At 42.1% G+C, this 6,516-nt stretch overlaps 1 non-coding gene across 1 annotated transcript; it reads left to right on the top strand.

The window, feature by feature from the left end:
- Positions 1 to 2,766: 2,766 nt before the first annotated feature.
- On the top strand, positions 2,767 to 2,840 carry trnat-agu (transfer RNA threonine (anticodon AGU)). Its single transcript has one exon. It is a non-coding gene; the product is annotated as a tRNA-Thr (tRNA).
- The last annotated feature ends 3,676 nt before the right edge of the window (positions 2,841 to 6,516 follow it).

Genomic DNA, 6,516 nt, shown 5'->3' with positions numbered 1-6,516 from the left:
ACTGTAGTCCATCTGTTTCTCTACATACCTTTTTAACCTGCTGTACCCTGTTCCTCAATGGTCAGGACCCACACAGGACAACCACAGAGCAGGTATTATTTGGGTGGTGGATCATTTTCAGCGCTTCAGTGCCACTGACATGGTGGTGGTGTGTTAGTGTGTGTTGTGCTGGTATGATTGGATCAGACACAGCAGCGCTGATGGAGTTTTTAAACACCTCACTGTCACTGCTGGACTGAGAATAGTCCACCAACCAAAAATTTCCAGCCAACAGCGCCCCGTGGGCAGTGTCCTGTGACCACTGATGAAGGTCTAGAAAATGACCAACTCAAACAGCAGCAATAGATGAGCGATCGTCTCTGACTTTACGTCTACAAGGTGGACCAACTAGGTAGGAGTGTCTAATAGAGTTTACAGTGAGTGGACACGATATTTAAAAACCCCAGCAGCGCTGCTGTGTCTGATCCACTCATACCAGCACAACACACACTAACACACCACCACCATGTCAGTGTCACTGCAGTGCTGAGAATGATTCACCACCATGTTATGGCTGATTATGTATTAATATTTCTAGTGTAAATTAACATTTTTCTTCCAGTGTCCATATACACTTTATAAATGCAGGGGGGTTTCAGAATACAAAAAAATAATTAAGTCAAGTCTGCTTTATGTTGCCATGGGTTTATGAAAGCATACCTATACCCTAGCAGGAAATATTCCATGAATAGCAAAGCATTTTTATGAAATACTGATAATGAAATGTTTGCTGAATAAAATCTCAAAGTTGTAAGTGAAGCAAACCAGAAAATATCAAAAATTGGCAGTCAAACTTTAGACAGTATATAAACATTCAGTGGGTTGCTGTGTGGTTGGGAAAAAAGGACATAATTTTTTACACTTCTGTGCAAAAATATGCCAATGCTTATGAATGATCTGAAAATATTTAATAACTGGAACCCGAGGGAACTGCTTGTGATATTACAGTAAGTTCCTGGGTGTGATGGATGATGTGATTGGATACTCATGCCCAGAGGATTAACAAGAAAGTGTTTAAACATTGAGTTTTCTTGAGTCCGCCTCCATTCTACACACACACACACCACCACCACCAGACAGCAGGAGTTGTGCTGGTTTGACAGAAGATGCTTCCATATGCAGCCTTTCCTCACTCAGACTTGGCTAAATGTACCTGTTAATCAACCAGCCAGTGAGGGTTAGTGCCAAAAGAGCATTTGTGAGGTTAGGCACTGGTGTTGGATGAGAAAGCCTGGCTCATAATTTACATTCCAATTCATCTCAGATGTGTCAGTAGGCTTGAATTAGGGTTCTTTGAGGAACACTGGAGTTCCTCCACACAAAACGCATCCAACCATGTCTTTACAGACCTTGTTTTGTGCACTGGGGTCATTCTTGACCTCTCAATGTCCATTTTATCAGCTCCACTTACCATATAGAAGCACTTTGTAGTTCTACAATTACTGACTGTAGTCCATCTGTTTCTCTACATACCTTTTTAGCCTGCTTTCACCCTGTTCTTCAGTGGTCAGGACCCCCACAAAACCACTACAGAGCAGGTATTATTTAGGTGGTGGATCATTCTCAGCACTGCAGTGACACTGACATGGTGGTGGTGTGTTAGTGTGTGTTGTGCTGGTATGAGTGGATCAGACACAGCAGCGCTGCTGGAGTTTTTAAATACCGTGTCCACTCACTGTCCACTCTATTAGACACTCCTACCTAGTTGGTCCACCTTGTAGATGTAAAGTCAGAGACGATCGCTCATCTATTGCTGCTGTTTGAGTTGGTCATCTTCTAGACCTTCATCAGTGGTCACAGGACGCTGCCCACGGGGCGCTGTTGACTGGATATTTTTGGTTGGTGGACTATTCTCAGTCCAGCCGGGACAGTGAGGTGTTTCAAAACTCCAGCAGCGCTGCTGTGTCTGATCCACTCATACCAGCACAACACACACTAACACACCACCACCATGTCAGTGTCACTGCAGTGCTGAGAATGATCCACCACCTAAATAATAACCTGCTTTGTAGTGGTCCTGGGAGAGTCCAAGGAGGGGGTTTTAATGTTTTGGCTGATCGGTGTATTTACAGTACATACAGTATTGTTGTCAGTCAGAAGCATTAAGTATGTGGTTTCCAGGATGAAATGTAATTTGACCCCATGTATTTGTACCATTCTAACCACAGACACCCCCATCGACACCCCTACAGACACCGGAAAGACAACATAAGTGTATGTATCTGACATACATTTTTCTAAGAAGTTAATCTGTAGAAATAATCGATGTTTCCAGGAAGCTTTCCCTCTTGTCTCTTGTTCTTTCACAGTCGGTACCGAAAGGCATCGTAGAACGAAGCTTAACACCTCGCTTCAGAGACATGACCTCATCCACAGGGCACCAGCATTAGTAATTGCCTTCTTGGAGGGCAAAACAAATGTCTTCACTTGCTTTTTTTCTTCAGGTTGATGTCTGCTTTGCTAAGAAACAAAATGACAGCAAAACTGAGCTGCAGTCCTGAAGCTTCTTTCAACCTTTATAACATCCCGTCCTTAGCAATATATTGATACTGAATGGTTTTCTGCTTTTGTTCTATTTGTGGTGCAAAATTTATTACTACCTTCTATCAATTTATCACATATTAGTTATCGCCTTGACATTTCTGTGTCATCCTAATCCTAATCTTTTTGATCTAACACAGGGACCTACCTTTCCTCCCCCACCACCTTGTTTGTCATGAATATCAGGGCAGTTGTAGCCTAGTGGTTAAGGTACTGGACTAGTAATCCAAAGGTCGCTGGTTCAAGCCCAACCACTGCCAGGTTGCCACCGTTGGGCCCTTGAGCAAGGCCCTTAACCTTACAATTGCTTAGACAGTATACTGTCACAGGGCTGTAAGTCGCTTTGGATAAAAGCGTCTGCTAAATGCCGAAAATGTAAATGAATCTACCCATGAGAGTGGGTTGGCATTGCTTTCATATGGATTTGATATGGATGTATGACCTTACTATCGATTATAACATTTATCCATCCATAAAATTCACATTATCATTTAAAGGTGTAGAAGATGAGGCCAGATTAATGCCAATTTAATGGCAATGCAATGATGCTTTAGATTTTACTGAGGACCATGCATGGGATGGCTCGTCTGCACCGATCATTTGCTTAAAAAGCTCACCATACCATAGGGTACATTGCAGTGTAAAACAGGCAGATTGGAGTATAAACTTATAATGTTTAATGTTGTTTTTTTATATATATATATATATATGGTTATGCATCCTTTATTAATCTAAACATCATGCTAATTTTAGATTTCAAGCACCTATGGTTCACAGGAAGTGTCCCAATCCACTGTACTTAATATATAACTAATTAAAACACATTCATTAACAACTTTTCTGCATTTTACCACCTTTTTCTCCTAATTTGGCGTAGCCAGTCTGCTGTTGGGGACCCTGACGGTGTCCAGGGAGGGTGTATATTCGCCTGACATACACTCCCTCCAATGTGTGCACAGTCCACCGATCCTTTCTTATTCACCCATACTTCGGTGGAATTGCATGTGAGCTACGAGCGCTTTCTGTACAGGCAACCAAGGTTACACAGCGTAGATAACCCCACCCCTTAGTCCGGTCTTTTCCCACTCAGAAGACCGAAAGCCAAATTTTTTTAAAATATATTTTCTTTATGCCTTTTTTCCCCTTTTTCTCCCTTTTTTTTAGCGTGTCCAATTGCCCGATTGTGTCATGCTTCCTCTCCAATAATGCCGATCCCCGCTCTGATTGAGGAGAACGAAGCTAACCCACGCCCCCTCCGACACGTGGGCAGCATGCCGTATGCATCTTATCACCTACTCTTTGACGAGTGCAGTGCAGCTCAGTGTTGTGTACGGAGAGACACACCCTGAGAGCACTCTTTTCTCTTCTCTGTGCAGGCGCCATTAATCAGTCAGCAGAGATCGTAATTGCACCAGTCATGAGAGAGAGAGAGAGAGAGAGAGAGAGACCCCATCCAGCTTAGTCCTGCCCATCTGAACAACAGGCCAATCGTTGTTCATTTGGCCGCTCAGCCTTAGCCGGCAGGCAAAGCTGAGATTCGATACGATGTATTCGAGATCCTTTTACCACTGCGCCACCTGAGCGGCCAACTGGAAGCCAATTTTGTCTGCTGCAGGCATTAGCCTTTTGTGCCTGGTTGAGGGCACCCAGACAACCGGTAGCAGAGCTGAGATTTAAACCAGAGAGCTCAGAATATCGGCGCTGGTATGCTAGCAGATTATCCTGCTGCGCCACCAGGGCGCCCTGTTAATCTTTTTATTAATATCTGGTATGCTACTGCACATACTTGGCATGTTGTTTAAAACACAACATTATCACTGATGTAGGGAGAAAAAAACAAACTTCATGTTCATGTAACTGAAGCCTTTTGAGTTACAATCTGCCATGCAGCGTTCACTTCACCCAAACACAAAAAGGTTTTCAATTAAGGTGGAAAAGTGCTTTATTAAATATAATGCGCCTGAAATTCACTTTCTCCACTGATATCACCACGCTGTAGCATTCCACTTTGTGCGGCAGTGCAGTCCTCGCCTATATTTTAGAATCTGAGAATATTTAATAAATGTCATCGAGCTTTTAGGCTGACAAAATGACAGCGATGTATTACTTGCTGTGAATAAATGGGAGAATTTAATGAGAAAAAGATACTGGAAGTTATCAAATCTGGAGCGAGTCATTTCAGTGAGTAGACTGAGATTCGCTCTATCATTCCACCGTGTTTTGCTCTCATTATTCAATCAGCTCAGTTGTGCTGGTGAAACTTAAACAATCGCGTGTTTATGCGGAGCTGAAATTATGATTATGCAGAGCACAAGAGTGCAAAATTAATAAAAGCTGTGTGTGCAGCCATGACAGACACCTAGTGACACACTACCTTAGAGAAAGGGTGTAATTATTATCGGCAATAACTCTCACACACACACATACACACATACACACATACAATGACGGTGTAATAACCCAGTCTGGAAAACACAGACACTCTCCATCTCAAAGTTGTGCCACTCAGTGTGTGTGTGTGGATAGCGGGTGATTGCTGGTTAGGCTGCTCTAATCAGACAGAATGACTCAGAAGGGCAAAAAGTCGCCTGTTAAAAGCGAGAGAAAAATGCTTAATTGCTCAGGGCGAAATTACACCAATCATGAATCGTAGCAAGCAACTACTACGACTTCAATATATCAATGCTGTGAAAAAGTAATTGCTTTCCTGGTTACTCAATTAACCAGTTTACCAAAGCTGTATACTGAACACAGCCTGGCCTACTTTTAGCCAACCTTATAAAATCTAAATCTCACTCATTTTAAAACTTACCAGTTGTTGACCTTAAAGTTGCTACAGGAGCATCACACCAGGGTCTAAAGAGACAAGCTAAGAAGAACAAAAAATGTTGACATGTACAATATATAATCTGAAAAGGTTATATAGGTTATAATCTATCTATCCGTCCATCCATCCATCATCTAATCCATCCATCCACCCATCCATAATCTAATCCATCCATCCATCATCTAATCCATCCATCATCTAATCCATCCATCCATCATCTAATCCACCCATCCATCATCTAATCCATCCATCCACCCATCCATCATCTACTCCATCCATCATCTAATCCACCCATCCATCATCTAATCCATCCATCCACCCATCCATCATCTACTCCATCCATCATCTAATCCATCCATCCATCATCTAATCCATCCATCCATCCACCCATCCATCATCTAATCCATCCATCATCTAATCCATTTATCCATTATCTAATCCATCCATCCACCCATCCATCATCTAATCCATCCATCCATCCATCCATCCATCCATCTATCATCTATCCATCTATCGATCTAATCTATCCATCCATCCACCCATCAATCATCTAATCCATCCATCATCTAATCAATCCATCCATCATCTAATCCATCCATCCATCCATCCATCCATCCATCCATCCATCCATCTATCCATCTATCTATCTATCTATCTATCTATCTATCTATCTATTTATCTATCTATCCATCTATCTAATCTATCCATCCATCCATCATCCATTCATCATCCATCCATCCATCCATCATCTGATCTATCCATCCATCCATCCATCCATCCATCCATCCATCCATCTATCTACCTACCTACATACCTACCCACCATGTTCCTGATCAGGATGAAGCAGGGTAATGAAAATGAATAAACAAATAAAAAATTGTAAACTTATAACTGGTTAGTGATGCCTCAATGGTTTTTACATTCACACCAGCCAGATGTTTTCAATCCGGTCCTCCTGTTCAGTTGTCTCAGTTCTTAGCACATCCAGTAGTCAGCATTTTAGAAGCATTCTTCGGATTTTGTACCTAGAAGCGAACAATTTGTGTTTCTCTGGAGAAGGGACTGAGAATCTTTCATGTACAGTGTATCACAAAAGTGAGTACACCCCT

Source organism: Trichomycterus rosablanca, chromosome 9 (genome assembly GCF_030014385.1).
Source record: "Trichomycterus rosablanca isolate fTriRos1 chromosome 9, fTriRos1.hap1, whole genome shotgun sequence".
In the NCBI taxonomy this organism is placed as follows: domain Eukaryota; kingdom Metazoa; phylum Chordata; class Actinopteri; order Siluriformes; family Trichomycteridae; genus Trichomycterus; species Trichomycterus rosablanca.
This window is presented reverse-complemented; position numbering and strand designations above follow the sequence as displayed.